General features: G+C 40.9%; 1 protein-coding gene across 1 annotated transcript in view; it reads right to left on the bottom strand.

Moving 5' to 3' along the window:
* The window catches only part of TTC39A (tetratricopeptide repeat domain 39A), an 87092-nt gene extending 79780 nt beyond the window's left edge, over positions 1-7312 (bottom strand). Inside the window, exon 1 of the mRNA XM_043520248.1 lies at positions 7232-7312. The gene's annotated coding sequence lies outside the window, so the exon portion shown is untranslated. The remainder of the gene's footprint in view (positions 1-7231) is intronic.
* Positions 7313-17847: the final 10535 nt, after the last annotated feature.

The raw sequence follows: 17847 nt of genomic DNA, 5'->3' as shown, positions 1-17847 counted from the left end.
ATCTTGGTTTCTCCTGCTGCTGTAGAGATTTAGCAGTAGGCCACAGCTAGCAGGAGGCTCAGAAATGACCAATGCAATTTAAAAAGAACACTTATTTCCAATTGTATTTCACAGTTCATCTATGGCGAGAAATGCTTCTCCCCAAAGCAAAGTGAACCCCACCAAAGGATGCAGGTTTCCTTTAAAAACTGACTGAGCAAAAATGAGTAGGTTGTAACATCTCCACTGCAAAACAGAACTGTTGCCATTTGTTTTGATGCCCAAGCCACTAAAGACTGTATGTGCGATTAGTGATACTACGGATCCCCCTCCACCATGTAATTCTCAGAAATACTGCCATATATATATGGCCATCACTGCCAATAATACTGGCCTCTAGCACAATAACCCTGGTCAATCACAGACAATATAGGGGATATCAGGGCACATCTCTTTCATTTAAAGATTTTTTTTTTTTTAATGGCTCACTGCTTTGAGTAATACTGTAGTGCCATAAACCCAGTATGAATCAGAGACTAGTTTTTGATTTCCTAAATGCATAATGATTTTCAATCATTTGGGAAGAGTTTCTTCTCTATTTTACAAACACACCGAAAGTGGAGTCAGATCAGAAATAATCTAATATGAACAGCCATCTTGTGACCACCAAAAAGGAGAGAGAATTAACAATCAGCCTCCACAACAGTTTTAAAAGAGTTACTCTCTTTCCTTTTTCAGCCAATTTAGAAGCTTAAAAATAATTCAAGAATGAATATGCATATAAAACAAAATCATTTTTGACATATCCGGTTCCTACCAACATCTGGAGACCATTTAATACATCTGCAAGACACCAATATCCCTTCTGGTTCTACATAGAAAGCTGGCAATGCCCCACATTTAATACATCTTTTTGTTCTGTGTTTTATACAGCACTAGCATAATGGCCTCTTGGTCCATGACAAGAGCTGCTGGGGGCAATGATAATACAATACATTATAACAATAAATAATAATATGGCAACATGATAGGATTTGATACCCATGTTCCTTATCTATTCTCTACTGAAGACACGTGTGATAAAGTTCTTCTTGGATTTAGAAGAGCTTGGTCAGCAGTTGGATAATAATCTATTTGAACCCTTTGCCAGCTGTTCTATGACTGTGGTTCTCAACCAGGGCTCCAGGGCGCCCTGGCAGGCCGTGAGCAGGTTTCAGGGTGGCCGCCAAGCAGAGCTAGCATTAGACTCGCCGAGGCCCAGGGTAGAAAGGCAAAGCCCCACCGCATGGGACTGAAGCCCAGGGCCCTGAGCCCGGTCAGCTGGGGCTCAAACTGAAGTCTGAGCAATGTAGCTTCACAGGAGCCCCTGTGGCATGGGGCCCCAGGCAACTGCCCTGCTTGCTACCCCCTAACGCCAGTTCTGGCTTTTATATGCAGAAAACCAGTTGTTGTGGCACAGGTGGGCCCTGAAGTTTTTATAACATGGGGGGGACCTCAGAAAGAAAAAGATTGAGAGCCTTCGTTCTAGGAGATGCATACTATTCTAAAACTTACCACATCCATTTACAAAATCACAAGATCTAAGCAGTATTATAGCACTCTGCTAAATGATTCTTCCCAGGTTTCTGGCCTAGCTGTCCATGGGATTTCTGGATAAATAAAACAGTGATATGTAGCAGTGTGATTCAATGGATAGGGAACTGCATTGTAAGCCCTGAGACCTGGGTTCTGCCACTGACTTATTTACATTCTGTTGCCACATCTGGACAAGCACTTGAAAGAAAGAACAATAAATTCACTTACTTTTAAATAGCTTTGCTTCAGCAATACTCATGCCATATTTGTGTTCCTTTTTTGTGAACATTTGAACAATTGAGATTTTATTGACATGAATGTTCACAGAATGCTAACTGCAATGTTACATGGGTGACTATTCCCACTAGAAATGCTTGCATGCTCATCCAGTCAAGGAAAAGAAATCATCATGTGAATTATCTGACCAACCACAAGATAGCAATAGCTCAGATATCAGACACTTGCAGCAAACTGATGAAGATCAATGCACAGAAAAAAAAATCCAGTCCAAGCATTGTTATAAAATGAATTCATTCCAGAAAACTACAATCTGCTCATGGATATTCTGTGATAAGGAAGAAGCTATATATGTTGGATAAATTATTCATTGTAAACCATTTACTCAGCACTAATGATTAACAAGTTCTAACAGCTCCCTCTTCCTTTAATTCAAACCAACAATGGCCTTTTTCACTAGAAAGATGCAATCTTTGTGTAGGCAAAACTCCTTGGACTGAGATGGATGAAATTAGAAGTTTTCTAACAATAAATTGTTTTTTGGAATAAATATTGATTAGCTGATCATAACATAGATAAGGTACATTTCTTACAGGTGCATCTGTAAAATTTGGTTTACATTGGAGTTAGTTTTTAATACTTGTTCTTTTGGGGTTTGTGTATTTTGTGACAATTAGTTGCATTTTCTTGTAGTTCCCTATTGAGCAGCATGTTTTTAATTCCCTTTCAATTAAATTTGTACAAATAAGTTTCAAAATAAATGGCTCAATGATCAGATGTTCTGGAAATGGAAAAATAAAACATTAATTGTGTATAAGTTTCTGTACAGTTCTGTGTACCTCTAGAGCACTAAAATAAATAAGAATAATACAAAATATTCTGACACACTGAGAATGATTGCTTGTGCCTTTAACCAGTTGTTTTTGGGTTGTTTTGTTTTTTTTTTAAAGTCACAGAATCAAAGAAATGCAGGGCTAGAAGGAACTTTGAGAGGTCATCTAGTCCAGCCCCCTATGCTGAGGCTGGACCAAGTATACCTAAACCATTCCTGGCAGGCGTTTATGTGACCTGTTCTTAAAAACCTCAAATGACAGGGATTCCACAACCTCCCTTGGATGTCTATTCCAGTGCTTAAATATCATAAGAGTCAGAAAGATTTTCCTAATATTTAACTAAATCTCCCTTGCTGCAGAGTAACCCTATTACTTCTTGTCCTACCTTCAGAAGGACAGAGAACACTGTCCTCTTTATAACAACCCTTAACATATTTGAAAACTTATGAGGCTACTCTTCAGTCTTTTTTCCTCAAGATTAAACATGCCCAGTTTTTATCCTTTCCTCACAGGTCAGGTTTTCTAAATCTTTTATCATTTTTGTTGCTCTCCTGTGGACTCACTCCAGTTTGTCCACATCTTTCCTAAAGTATGGCACCCAGAATTGGACACAGTACTCAATCTAAGGCTTCACCAGTGCCAAGTAAGACGGTACATCTACTACCTGTGTAATACACCCCAGAATGACATAAACCTTTCTCACAACTGCATCATTGTGTTGACTCATTCAATTTGTGATCTATTACAACCTCCAGATCCTTTTCGAATACTACCCTCTAGCCAATTATTCTCCATTTTATAGTTGTGCATTTAATTTTTGCTTCCCAAGTTAGTATTTTGCACTTGCCTTTATTGAATTTCATTTTGTTGAATTCAGACCAATTCTCCAATTTGTCAAGTTTGTTTTGAATTCTAATCCTGTTCTCCAAAGTGCTTGCAACCCTTCCTATCTTTGTTTCATCCAAAAATGTATAAGCATACTCTCCACTCCATTATCCAAGTCATTAATGAAAATATTGAGTAGTATCAGACCCTGGACAGATCTCTGCAGGACCTCACTAGATGCTTTGACAGTGAACCATTGATAACTACTCTTTGAGTATGTTTTTTTAACTAGTTGTACACCCACCTTATGGTAATTGAATCTAGACCATATTTCCCTAGTGTGCATATGAGAATGTCACGTAGGGCTGTATCAGACACCTTATTAAAATCTAGATTTAACACAACTACAGTTTCCCTTCTATCCTCAAGGCCAGTAACTCTGTCAAAGGAGGAAGTTAGGTTGGTTTGGTACAATTTGTTCTTGAGAAATCCATATTGGCAATTCCTTATAACTAGGGCCCTACCAAATTCATGGCCATGAAAAATGCATCACGGACTCTGAAGTCTAGTCTCCCCCTCACAAAATCCGGTCTTTTGTTTGCTTTTACCCTATACTATACAGATTTCATGGGGAGAGCAGCATTTCTCAAACTGGGGGGTCCTGACCCAAAAGGGAGTTGCAGGGGGATCACAAGGTTATTTTAGGGAAGTCATGATATTGCTACCCTTACTTCTGCTCTGCCTTCAGAACTGGGTGGCCAGAGAACGGCGGCTGTTGGCTGGGTGCCCAGCTCTGAAGGCAGCACCCCACCAGCGGAAGCAAGGTGGTAATACCATACCATGCCACCCTTACTTTGTGCTGCTGCCTTCAAAGCTGGGCGTCTGGAGAGTGACGGCTGCTGACCGAGGGCCCAACTCTGCAGGGAGCAGCGCAGAAGTAAGGATGGCAATACCATTCCATGCCATCCTTACTTCTGCACTCTTGCTTGCAGCCGCTCTGCCTTCAGAGCTGGGATCCCAGCCAGCAGCCGCCACTCTCCAGCTGCCCAGCTCTGAAGGCAGTGCCACAACCAGCAACAGCGCATAAGTACATGTAGCAGTACCACCGCCCCCCCCCCCGAACAATAACCTTGTGACCCCTCTCACAACTCCTTTTTGGGTCAGGACCCCTACAATTACAACACCGTGAAGTTTCAGATTTAAATAGCTGAAATCATGACCGTGACCGTGAGCTTGTGACCGTGAAATTGACCAAAATGGACCATGAATTTGGTAGGGCCCTACTTATAACCCTATTATCCTTTAGACACTTACAATTTGATAGTTTAATAATTTGTTCTGGAATCTTTCCAGGTATCAAAGGTAGGCTGACTGGTGTACAGTTCCCCGGGTCCTCTTTGTTCCCCATTTTAAAGACAGGTACTATGTGTGGACTTCTGGGACCTTACCTGTGCTCCATGAGTTCTCAAAATAATAGCTAATATTTCTGAGACTGCTTCAGCTAGTTCCTAAAGTACGCCAAGATGAAATTCATCAGGACCTGCTGACTTGAATACATCTAACAACTAAATATTATTTAACCTGTTCTTTCCCTTTGTGAGCTTGCGTGCCTTCCCCCTTGTTGTTAATATTAATTGTGTTAAGTATCTGCTCACAATTATCCTTTTCAGTGAAAACTGAAGCAAATTAGGCATTAAACACCTCAGCCTTCTTATGTTATCAGGGAAAAGGGGCTAATTAGTAATAACAGACAAGTAGAGGACCTGGACTTCCTTTCATCTTTCTCTTGCTGGCATGCTACTGGTATCAGATGGGGAGCAAAAAAAACTAAAATTGGGTGTCCTTGCTAGACCCTAGAGGGTGAATAAATGTGCAGGTGCCCCCAACTGTGACATAATACATTATGTAATTTTCAGTGACTTGCAGTATGAAAATCCAAAGTATCCAGGGTACTTAACATATGTTAGATCAGAGTATGAAAGTTAGGTCCAGTAGCTACACGAAGGAAACAAGAGTTGAATATACTGGATATACTGAAAGCATCAGAGCTGAGTCAGTGTGATTTCTGGCACATCATTCCTTGTCTCCCAAAATGTAAACAAAATTACCTGATGCTTCTGAATAAACATTCCTTCTTGTGTCCAAAACTTACTCTCCAACGAATGCTTGTGTAATGTGGTCACAACCACACTGAGCCACTACCACATTAATCAATCTTCATTATGCAAAATTATGCTTTGCCTTGCAAAACCATCATGAAAATGTATTAGCCCAGCAATAAAATCCACTCATCTACCCTTAAAAATGGGGAAAAAAGAAAGAAAAAAACCCCACGATATTTTAGTAGCCTGTTACAAAAATTCTTGTCCAAGGAGAATATGCCAGTAGAATTGCGCAAGGCTGTTATAAACACACTAAAACACTCAGCATTTTTGGCTCCTCACAATGGTTCTATAGGAAGTGTAAATTTGCTAATCACTCAGTCGCTCTTGGTCCTCGCCAGCAACTCTAACCAACATTAATGGAAGTTCCATGGCAGATACTTATGCTCTAAAATCCAGGAAACACTTTCTGCCATAGTTTTTCTAGATCAATTTAAATCTTGTATTGAAATTATTCTCTCAGTTTGCACATATAAATCCTACTAAGCCCAGTGCAAGTTACTCATGTGTGGAAAAAGGTAAAAAAAAATATATCAACTCTGTAGATGCACTTTGAAACCACTTTATAAAACATCAGATTCTAGGCTACTATGTACTGCAGACTGATCAGCAGACAAGTGTGTGACATGTATACACACACACACACACAGACACACATTTACTGAAGGACAATAGCTTTAAGTTTGTTACATTGTATTGACTTTGATTGTATAACAAATTGTTTATTTCAAGAATCTTCATATTATGTGGGGAGTCTATTCTCAGAGGTAAATAAGTTAAATACTAACTCAGAGGTAAATAAGTTAAATGCTAACTTTTAGACTGGAGCATATAAGATTCCAGATCCTAGCTAATTATTTAAACACAGATTCACTTGCTAATCAAAGTATCGCCCCCTGCACCACACAGACACACTAGAATTTAATCGGTTTTAGAAGCGTGCATGTGAGAGGGCTGAATCTTACCTCCTGCAACACTAAATGTACTTTTTTTTTTTAAAAAAGAGATAAAATATTGAACTGTGCAACTGTAGGAGACAATGACAGGTTTCAGAGTAGCAGCCGTGTTAGTCTGTATTCGCAAAAAGAAAAGGAGGACTTGTGGCACCTTAGAGACTAACAAATTTATTTGAGCATAAGCTTTCGTGAGCTACAAATAATGCTCAAATATGCTCAAATAAATTTGTTAGTCTCTAAGGTGCCACAAATCCTCCTTTTCTTTTTAGTAAGAGAAAATGTTATACTACTAAGGTATGACAAATCTTCTCAAACAAAAGCTCAAAAATAAGGCCTGAATCCTGCAAATAGTTACACATTGTTACTACCACCACAGATTTTAATTATACTATTCACTTGAGTCAAGTTAAATTTAACTTAACTGTTGCAGGACGGGGCTAACTAAGTCCTTTATTTGAATGGTCTATGCTAAAGTGACCAGGGGTCCCGATTTTATAGGGACAGTCCCGATTTTGAGGTCTTTTTCTTATATAGGCTCCTATTACCCCCCACCCCATCCCGATTTTTTGCACTTGCTGTCTGGTCACCCTAGTCTACACAGAAAAACCTCATTAGAGCAAAACAAAAACGAGCAGATGATAAACACTTTGTACTGACATAGCACCTTTTACAGACTGGGAGAGTGAAGAACTTGCTCAAAGTTGACAAAAATCAGCATGCCAGGTGGAAATAAACCCTAGGATCTGACTCCCATATCCCTGCTGGAGTAATTAGATCAAGCAGCTTAAAAGGCATCAGAGTTCTTAAACTGAGTTAAAACAAGTGAAAGATCACGTCAGCTTGATTTCCTTGTTAGCCCAAAATAGGGACTCCTCATCTCATTGAGTTTTTATTATTATTTAAACTGATGGCATCTCAGGCCAGCTCAAGAGCAGAAAACACATCTGATCTCAAATCTGTGTTCTTTGAGGGAGCAGGATCTAGATGTCAAAATATAAGAATACAACATCAACTGGGAATAAACAAGGATTGTTCATCCATCTAATACACCGTCTCCATTTCGCCTGACCTTAAGATACCGTAACCTACCTTCAAAATTAAATAACTATATGGCACAGGTTTCCTTTACAAAAGAGAAAACCGGAATGGCTAGCAGGTGCCATCAAGCCACAAGGGCATTACAATGGTTTTCAAAATCAGGACTGGTTTCAGAGTAGCAGCCGTGTTAGTCTGTATTCGCAAAAAGAAAAGGAGGACTTGTGGCACCTTAGAGACTAACAAATTTATTTGAGCATAAGCTTTCGTGAGCTACAGCTCACTTCATTGGATGCATTTGATGGAAAATCAGGACTGAAAACGCTTTAAAACGTTGAGGACAACACAGTATCTTTCTCCCCCGAGGCAGCACTAGGTGTTTCCATGGATTGGGGGTGGATGTATGTAGCTACCTGTCGCGCACAAGCTACAAGAACAAGCCCAGCAAGGTGCCCACGCCCCGGACTAGCTTTGCCTTCTGAGACACAAGGCCAGGAGTCCAGGTGACACAGCTGTGGCCTGGCCCATGGGCCCAGCGTCTCTAGATCCCCCAGCCCAGCTGCGCACCCCTGGCACTCCAGGGCAGTGGGTCCCCGCCATGGCGCAGACCTGGGGTCGCTTTTCCTGTGGCTGGGTCTCCGGGCGGCTCGGAAGCCCTGGAAGCAGCGGGAGAGGCCGGCTGTGCTCCAGAAGCGGGCAAGGCTTGGGCTGATGCAGCAGGCGTCTCACGGTGGGACCCAGCCAAAGCAGGCGGCGGCCTCAGGTCGGGCTCTCCCCTGGGCCGGGCCGCTCTGCTCCTACAGGTTAGCGGCAGCTCCTGCTCCCAGCTGCAGCAGTTCGCATCGCTGGGTCTTAAGAGGGCCCGGCTTGCGGCTTGCTGCTGTCGAGGGGAAACCCTTCCCGCCAGGAGAGCCCCGGGAGGGTGCACGCACCGGTTTGCACCCGCACCACAGAAACCAGGGTGCAGGCCGGGCCCAGGGGAAGCCCGCCAGGGCAGAGCGCTGACTTGGCGGTTCCCAGAAGGTAGTCGTGAAGGAGGAGCCCAGCTGACTGGAACAGCACAATGGTGCACAGGGCGGGTTTCACGAGCGCCCTGCAAGTTAGGTGCAGTCTGCTGCCAAATTAATAATGCAGCATTAAACTTGCTTGCTCGATGTTAGGTCTTGGTCTGTAGTGTGCAGCTCGGGCACTGTTTAATTCCCTGCGCCCCCATTATCCCTTCCCCCTTCAAAGGTCAGGGCCATTAAATTAAATAGGGCAGAAGAGTAAGGTTCTGTTCACCAAGGAAGCAGTGGCCCCCCTGGCTTTTATTTCTCCCTCTTACTTGACAAGTAGGAAAGTGGAGGTAACAGCAGTAGCAGAACTAGGGCATGGGAGAGTTCATGAGGTGTGGGTTTGAAAACTGGTGCTGTGTGTGAAAGAGAACAGAGTCAAAAAAAGTCATCTTAAATTAATCAAAGTGTACCATGGAATTGCTATCCATAGAGATTCTATGCTTGAATAATAATACAAGAGTAAGAATATACTACCAGCCTTCTGACCAGAATGGTGACCGTAAGTGTGACATGCTCAGGGAGAGTAAAGAGGTTATAAAAATTGAAAAGAATAATTATAATGAGAGATTTAATTATCCCCATACTGACTGGATACATGTCACCTCAGGACTGGATGCAGAGAGAAAATTTCTAGACACCATTAATGACTGCTTCTTGGAGCACCTAGTCCTGGAACCCACAAGGGGAGAAGCAATTCTTGATTTAATCCTAAATGATGCACAGGTTGTGATCTAAGAAGTCAATATAGCTGAAGCAGTCAGTAATGGCAACTATAATGTAATTAAATTTAACATCATGTGTGTGCGTGTGTGGGGGGGGGCAGGGGTGAATAGCAAAGAAGCCAACCACCGTAGCCTTTAACTTCAAAAAGGGGAACTACACAAAAATAAGGAAGCTAGTTAAACAGCAATTAAAAGGAGTAGTCACAAGAGTGGAATGCCTGAAAGCTGCACGGAAACTTTTCAAAAACACCCATAAGAGAGGCTCAAATTAAATGTATACCCCAAATTAAAAAAATAGCAAGAGGACCAAAAAAGAGCCGCCGTGGCTAAACAACAGAGTAGAAGAGGTTTTTCCCTGCAAACAGGCACCCTTTAAAAATTGGAAGTGAAATCCTACTGAGGAAAATAGAAAGGGGCATAAACTCTGGAAAATGAAGAGTAAACGTATAATTAGGCAGGGTAAAAAAGAATTTGAAGAGCAACTAGCAAAGACACAAAAACCAGCACCACAATTTTTCAAAGTACATCAGAAGCAAGAAATCTGCCAGTCAGTCGGTTTTCAGAGTAGCAGCTGTATTAGTTTGTATTCGCAAAAAGAAAAGGAGTACTTGTGGCACCTTAGAGACTAACAAATTTATTAGAGCATAAGCTTTCGTGAGCTACAGCTCACTTCATCGGATGCATTCAGTGGAAAATACAGTGGAGATATATACATGAGAACATGAAACAATGGGTGTTACCATACATACTGTAAGGAGAGCGATCACTTAAGGTGAGCTATTACCAGCAGGAGAGTGTCACAACCCAAAGTAAACAACTGGGCTGACCAATTGTCAGCCCACCACAAGAAACAACAAAACCCCCCCATCTTACAGCAGGTTCTTGTCACGTACATCAAAAGGAGCCGTACGCAGACCCGCTAACATAAAGGGTGCCAACCCGGGAGGCGAAAAAGCATGTTGAGTGCATAAATCAAAAGGTGTCGTGTGCAAAGAACCAAAAGCAGACCCACTGACATAAAAGGGCCGGAACCTTGAAGGCGGAAAAGCTAAGCGACCTATAGCAAAAACAACACGACCCCAACAAACCCCCATAAAATACAGCAGCCAACAAGTGAAACGGGGATTTTCCGCGTGTACGCCAAGGAGACTGATCATCCCTCGGCCGAGATAAACCTCCCATTAGCGCCGGCCTGTGTCATGTCGTGTTCATTGTAACTTACCCTATGCCTACCATGCGATTGGTGGCTGCACTGCGGGTCAGTTGGCTCGGATGTGTGGTATGTATGTAACTTTTCCTATCATCTTTAAGTCTGTAACTCCTCCTCCTTCCCCTTTGCCTAAGAGGTTGTATAATTTAAATTGTCTATGGGCAAACCGTTTGCTCTATTCCCCAGCCACCGCGTAACTTTGTCCAATAAACGTTGCCACTGTGCATTTTTATCAATTCACTTGTCAGTGGGTTTGTGTTTTACCCAGTAAAATAATTCCCGAGCCTGCTAGTGCCACAGACAGAGAGCGGGGGCAGGGAAACAAGCTCTCATCCCCTAATGCCCCTACTCTACTTGCGCTACATTGATGACATCTTCATCATTTGGACCCATGGAAAAGAAGTCCTTGAGGAATTTCACCATGATTTCAACAATTTCCATCCCACCATCAACCTCAGCCTGGACCAGTCCACACAAGAGATCCACTTCCTGGACACTACAGTGCTAATAAGCAATGATCAGAAACACCACCCTATACCAGAAACCTACTGACCGCTATGCCTACCTACATGCCACCAGCTTTCATTCAGACCACACCACACGATCCATTGTCTACAGCCAAGCTCTACGATATAACCGCATTTGCTCCAAGCCCTCAGACAGAGACAAACACCTACAAGATCTCTATCATGCATTCCTACAACTACAATACCCACCTGCTGAAGGGAAGAAACAGATTGACAGAGCCAGAAGAGTACCCAGAAGTCACCTACTACAGGACAGGCCCAACAAAGAAAATAACAGAACGCCACTAGCCATCACCTTCGGCCCCCAACTAAAATCTCTCCAACGCATCATCAGGGATCTACAACCTATCCTGAAGGACGACCCATCACTCTCACAGATCTTGGGAGACAGGCCTTGCTTACAGACAGCCCCCCAACCTGAAGCAAACCAGCAACCACACACCACACAACAGAACCACTAACCTAGGAACCTATCCTTGCAACAAAGCCCGTTGCCAACTCTATCCACATATCTATTCAGGGGACACCATCATAGGGCCTAATCACATCAGCCACACTATCAGAGGCTCGTTCACCTGCACATCTACCAATGTAATATATGCCATCATGTGCCAGCAATGCCCCTCTGCCATGTACATTGGTCAAACTGGACAGTCTCTTCGTAAAAGAATAAATGGACACAAATCAGACGTCAAGAATTATCACATTCAAAAACCAGTTGGAGAACACTTCAATCTCTCCGGTCACTCGATTACAGACCTAAGAGTGGCTATCCTTCAACAAAAAAGCTTCAAAAACAGACTCCAGTGAGAGACTGCTGAATTGGAATTAATTTGCGAACTGGATACAATTAACTTAGGCTTGAATAGAGACAGAGTGGATGGGTCATTACACAAAGTAAACTATTTCCCCATGTTTATTCCCCCCCTCCACCCCACACTGTTCCTCAGACATTCTTGTCAACTGCTGGAAATGGCCTACCTTGATTACCACTACAAAAGGTTTTTTCCCCCCTGCTCTCCTGCTGGTAATAGCTCACCTCTCATTATAGTGTGTATGGTAACACCCATTGTTTCATGTTCTCTATGTATATAAATCTCCCCACTGTATTTTCCACTGAATGCATCCGATGAAGTGAACTGTAGCTCATGAAAGCTTATGCTCAAATAAATTTGTTAGTCTCTAAGGTGCCACAAGTACTCCTTTTCTTTTTGCAAACAATCAGTGTGGCAACTGGACAATCAAGGTGCTAAAACAGCATGCAAGGAAGACAAGGCCATTGTGAAAAAGCTAAATGAATTCTTTGCATTAGTCTTCTTTGGAAGGGATATGACCACACCTGAGCTATCCTTTCTAGGTGACAAGTCTGAGGAACTGTCCCCAGATTGATGCGTTGATTGTAATGACAATTTTTTAAAAAGGCTCCAGAGGTGATCATGGCAACTAAAGGCCAGTAAGCCTAACTTCAGTACCAGGCAAACTGGCTGAAATTATAGTAAAGAACAGAATTATTGGACACATAGATGAACACAATACGTTGTGTACATCGCTTTTGTAAAGGGAAATCATGCTTCACCAATTAGCATTCTTTGAGGGGGACAAATATGTGGAAAAGAGCGAATCAGTGGATATAGTATACTTGGACTTTCAGAAAGCCTTTGACAAGGACTCTCACCAAAGCCTCTTAAGCAAAGTAAGTGGTCATGGGATAAGAGGGAAGGTCCTCTAATGGATCAATAACTGGTTAAAAAAGAGAGACAGGAAACAAAGGGTAAGAATAAATGGTCAGTTTTCAGAATGGAGAAAAGTAAAGAGTGGGTTCCCCAAGGATTTATACTGGAATTGATGTGGTTAAACACATTCATAAGTGATCTGGAAAAAGGGGTAAACATTGAGGTGGCAAAATTTGCAGATGATACAAAATTACTTAAGATAGAAAAGTCCAAAGCAGATTGCAAAAAGTTACAAAGGAATCTCACAAAACTGGGTGACTGGGCAAAAAAATGGCAGATGAAATTCAATGTGGATAAATGCAAAGTAATGCACATTGGAAAACATAATTCCAGCAATAAATACAAAATTATGGGGTCTAAATTAGCTGTTACGCTCAAGAATGAGATCTTGGAGTCATTGGTGTTAGTTCTCTGAAAACATCTGCTCAATGTTCAATGACAGTCAAAAAAAAGCTAACAAAGTTTGGAAGGGATAGAAAAATCAGACAGTAAATATCATAATGCCACTATCTAAATCCACGGTACTCCCACACCTTGAATACTGTGTGCAATTCTGGTCACCCCATCTCAAAAAAAAAAATGTGAGAACTGGGGAAAGTACAGAGAAGGGCAACAAAAATTATTAGGGGGTAGGGAACAGCTTCCACATGGGGAGAGATTTAGAAGAGTGGGACCGTTCAGCGTGGAAAAGAAATCACTAAGGGATGTATGATGGAGGTCTATAAAATCATGAATGATATGGAGAAAATTAGGAAGGAAGTGTTATTTACCCCTTCACATGACACAAGAACCTAGGATCACCTGATGAAATTAATAAGCAGAAGATTTAAAACAAACAAGCAAACGGAAGTACTTCTTTATGCAAGACACAGTCAGCCTGTTGCCAGGGAATGTTGTGTAGACATAAGCATAACTGGGTTCACAAAAGAATTAGACAAGTTCATAGGTTTGAATTTAAACCAGGTGGTTTTTCAGTAAAGGTTATTACCAGAGATAGGCCCAAACCAAATTTATTAATCCAAAACTCCTTTGAACTATTTTGAATTTCAAATACCTACATTTTGCACAGGGATTGTATTATTTGTAAGTGGCCAAGCCAAAACCTCACATAGAAAAAGCCCTGAACTGCAGGGTGCATGGAATCTAGATCCAATTTTTGAAGCTTTGACTATTTCTACACCTTTCAGAATACACCGAAAATTTAAGAATTAGGAAGGGTTAATAGTAATGAAAATTGAGATATTTGTGCCTTTGAAAATCTCTCTCTGCATAGCTAACCAAGTTCCTTGTTATACATTCACATCTGGAGGAAGACTGTACATTTAGTCTATGGTAAATCTAAAGTGCTTTTCATCTTGGGTCTATGTATTTAAAATACATCACCCACAAAGTTGGATGCTTGACAGTGCTGAAGAGTAAGTACAAATCCAGGCTAATCCACAAGGGTGAGAGAATCTAAGTGAGGAAATTGTGTCCCTCTAATGGTTTAGGCCAGGGGTTCTCAAACTGGGTGTCGGGACCCCTCAGGGGGTCAGAAGGTTATTACATGGGGGGGGTTGCAAGCTTGTCAGCCTCTACCCCAAACCCTGCTTTTTCCTCCAGCATTTATAATAGTGTTAAATATATTAAAAAGTGTTTTTCATTTATGGGGGGGGGGTTGCACTCAGAGGCTTGATGTGTGAAAGGGGTCACCAGTACAAAAGTTTGAGAACCACTCGTTTAGGCATTGCTACAGTAGCAGTTCCATGCTGACAGACAATATCCCACCTGACCATTAAGAAGCAAAAGATAACAGGTTGCAAGAGAGCCCCATCTAATCCTTGTTGGCCACACACATAAAGCCCTGCATTGCAGTTACTAAGAGTAGAAATTGTAAAATAAGGGAAAGCGAAGAGAACCTCAGGGTTCCAAAAGGACTTCAGAAGATTCGCTCCCCTCCCTCCCCCACAAAAGAAAAAAAAATCATCCAAGTGAGAATTGGAATAATCATCCCCTTATTCTTATATTGGTATTACAACTTCAGTTCAGCAAAATTTCAAAGGTAATTTCTGAGCAGAAAGGCCAATGTTTCTGTATTGACTTTTTTGGGATCAGAGGAATATTTCAATATACTAGGCTATGCAGATACATGGAATTTTTCAGACCAGCCTGCTACAGTAGAGGTGATATAAATAGCCCAGTGTGTAAATTCTTTAAACTAGACAGAAACTGTACTGGAATGCATATTTAATACTGGTGGAGTTTTGTGTTGACTCCTGGACACGTAACCAAATGTATTGGTAATAAATCCATGTTAGCTTCCCTCTGGGATATTTCTGCCTCATACATTGCCATTTAATATGCGTAAGTGAATTTACCAACTCTTCGTCCAACAAAGAGAAAAAATCCATAAATAGTATCCCACCTTTCTGGTGTTATTTTTAATCCTTAGCAGACTAGCACTATATTGTATGCATTGTAATGGAATTATGTTCAGTTCAAGCACACTTATGATGCAGCTTATGTTCAATTCCTTTTAGTAAATAGCCTGGGTCTTCTAGAAGAAGAAATAGCCATCAGTTAAGTGTAAACTTTTTTAGGACCTCCAGGATTTGAGTTATTTATTTTACAGAACTCAAAAGTGCAATACACATCTTGTAGTTCAAATGCTACATGTTCTCTGCCCCAGAGTTAACTTAGCAATGACACAAAAGCGGTATCAAGGGTAAAGATAACAACAAGACTACTCCCCTTACACAACAATACTTAACATAGAATGATGAAACAAAAATTGGAAGAATAAATTAAGATTAATTAATTTCCTCTGAGCATATTCATAGACGTGAATCATAAGGAGGAATTTTTTTATCCTTGTAAGATGAAAACACCATGTGCAGGTGAGGCTAGGTTGAAAAGGCCACTTTTGATAGACAAATGTTCAGACCTCCGGATGATAGCACAGAGTGGAGCGTGAAAGCTAAATCACTTTATGGTATTTAACATTTGCATTACATTTATTGTTTAAAGATACAGTAATCAGGAAGAGACGCTTGATTGTTGCTACAATAAAAGCAAGAATAAACCATGTAATGTAAAAACTAGCAGTTTCAGCAAAATAAAACCACTTAGTGCACTCACTTATAAAAACACTGTTAGAATATCTGTTTTCTTTCAGTCACTGTGACTTGTTGAACAAGCCCTAAAAGTTGTCTGCCAAGTGAGTGGTTAGGGTCCGTGCCCTACAGCACTACCCCAGGCTACTGGGTGAAATCCTGACTTAAGTCAATAGGAGTTTTGCAATTGATTTCAATAGGGTAAGGAGTTCACCCACTATTCCTGACAGACAACTCTCTACCTAAGGCATCTGAAAGTAGCACTTTAGTGTTCTTTTTGTTGTGATACTGGGTGCATACATAGATAGAAGAGAACAAACAGTATAATACCTCTGCTGCCCATGATATATATTGAATTAAAAATTGATCTTTTTAATTTCACATTGAAATCGGGTAAAATTCCTGTAACTCTGGACAAAAACTTGCTCTTTTCCCAGGGACTGTAGTTAGGTATCAAAAATTAAACTATTTGGCATATGCAAATACCACCACACTTCACACTGGAAACATGTCCAACCAGGCCAAATAATAGTAATAAAATACTCTTCACTTCCACAGTGCCCTGAGGATCTCAAAATCTTTATTATACAACGTCTATATTGCAGTAGTGCCTAAAGGCCACAACCACGTGAGGCCTCATTGTGCTGTGTGTTGTACAAACAAATTAAAAACATTAAGCCTCAACACTATTGGAAGATTAGGAAATATTGTCATTATTTAACAGATAATCAAGTTAAAAATGACTTGCCCAAGGTCATACAACAAACCATTGGTAGAACAGGGTGAGAATCCTGGAGTCTTAGTGTCTCAAGGAGCCCCACTCCATTTTTCTCCCCACTAGACAGCTTCGCCTCTATCACGTCCCATCTGCTCTAATGTTTTGGGCATTGTCTACCCTCAATGGTTAGCCAGCAGTGTAGCTGTACAGCTGCAAACCCTTAAGTACACCATTTACACTAGCATAAGTTGTTACACAAGTGTAAATCACATGTACACTAGTGGTTTGCACGTGTGCATTACACTGCTGGCTAATACTCCAGTGTAGACCAGACCCAAGAATACCTGTACCAAAAGAATGGAGTTGCAGTCTTGAAACAGGTACGTCTATTTGTGAAAGATCTTGTCTAGTTCTACTAGTGATTTATTAAAAGACAGCTCTGGTTATTATTGTTTTGTCATTTAGGCTTGAGTTTCATAATTACAGAGGGTTACGACTCTGCAATTTTATTACAATTATGAGGAATGGAACTTGTCTGTCTCGTTAAGAAGGTAAACTATAGAATTAGGTTCATGGGTACCCCATTTGTCTATTAGTAACTTATACACCTGACTTTATGGCACATCATAAAAAAGCAAGCTTGCAAAATTAGGTACAAGTAATTGTTTCAAATGGATGATAAATCACTTCATTTGTTACTTCATCTACTTGTATAAATTCACCTATTTCTCCCTTAGAATGGTCTCTCTGAAAACAAACTTAAGCTCTCCTCTTCTACCATGTTGTAAGACATGGAAATAGCATGTGAATGAATCTATGCTTCCTTGTTCTAGTCAGATTGTTCAGTGTGCTTAGGCATGAGTATGATTTAAACTTAAATTTAAACATTTAGTAATGAAACTGTCACTGAAATATGTATCTGTTTCAGTGAGGAGGCTCAAATTCTGAGCACTGAATTAGGGTGTCTGGTATTTCAGTCACTGCCTATAATCTCTGATGAAGAGGACTAGAAAATACATTATTCAGATAGTTCAAGATTTAACATGGAGATAAGAAAAGCCTGCTATTCAAACAGCATATATATGTATATGGAGGCATAAAACTACATCACATACATAATTTATCATTTACCCCCAAAGCACATTACCAAACTGCATATTCAGGAATTACTTCATTCACCACAGAAGC

This window comes from Dermochelys coriacea, chromosome 8 (genome assembly GCF_009764565.3).
Source record: "Dermochelys coriacea isolate rDerCor1 chromosome 8, rDerCor1.pri.v4, whole genome shotgun sequence".
NCBI classification, from domain to species: Eukaryota; Metazoa; Chordata; order Testudines; family Dermochelyidae; genus Dermochelys; species Dermochelys coriacea.
The sequence above is the reverse complement of the archived record's forward strand: the minus strand, read 5'-3'. Positions and strand labels throughout refer to the sequence as shown.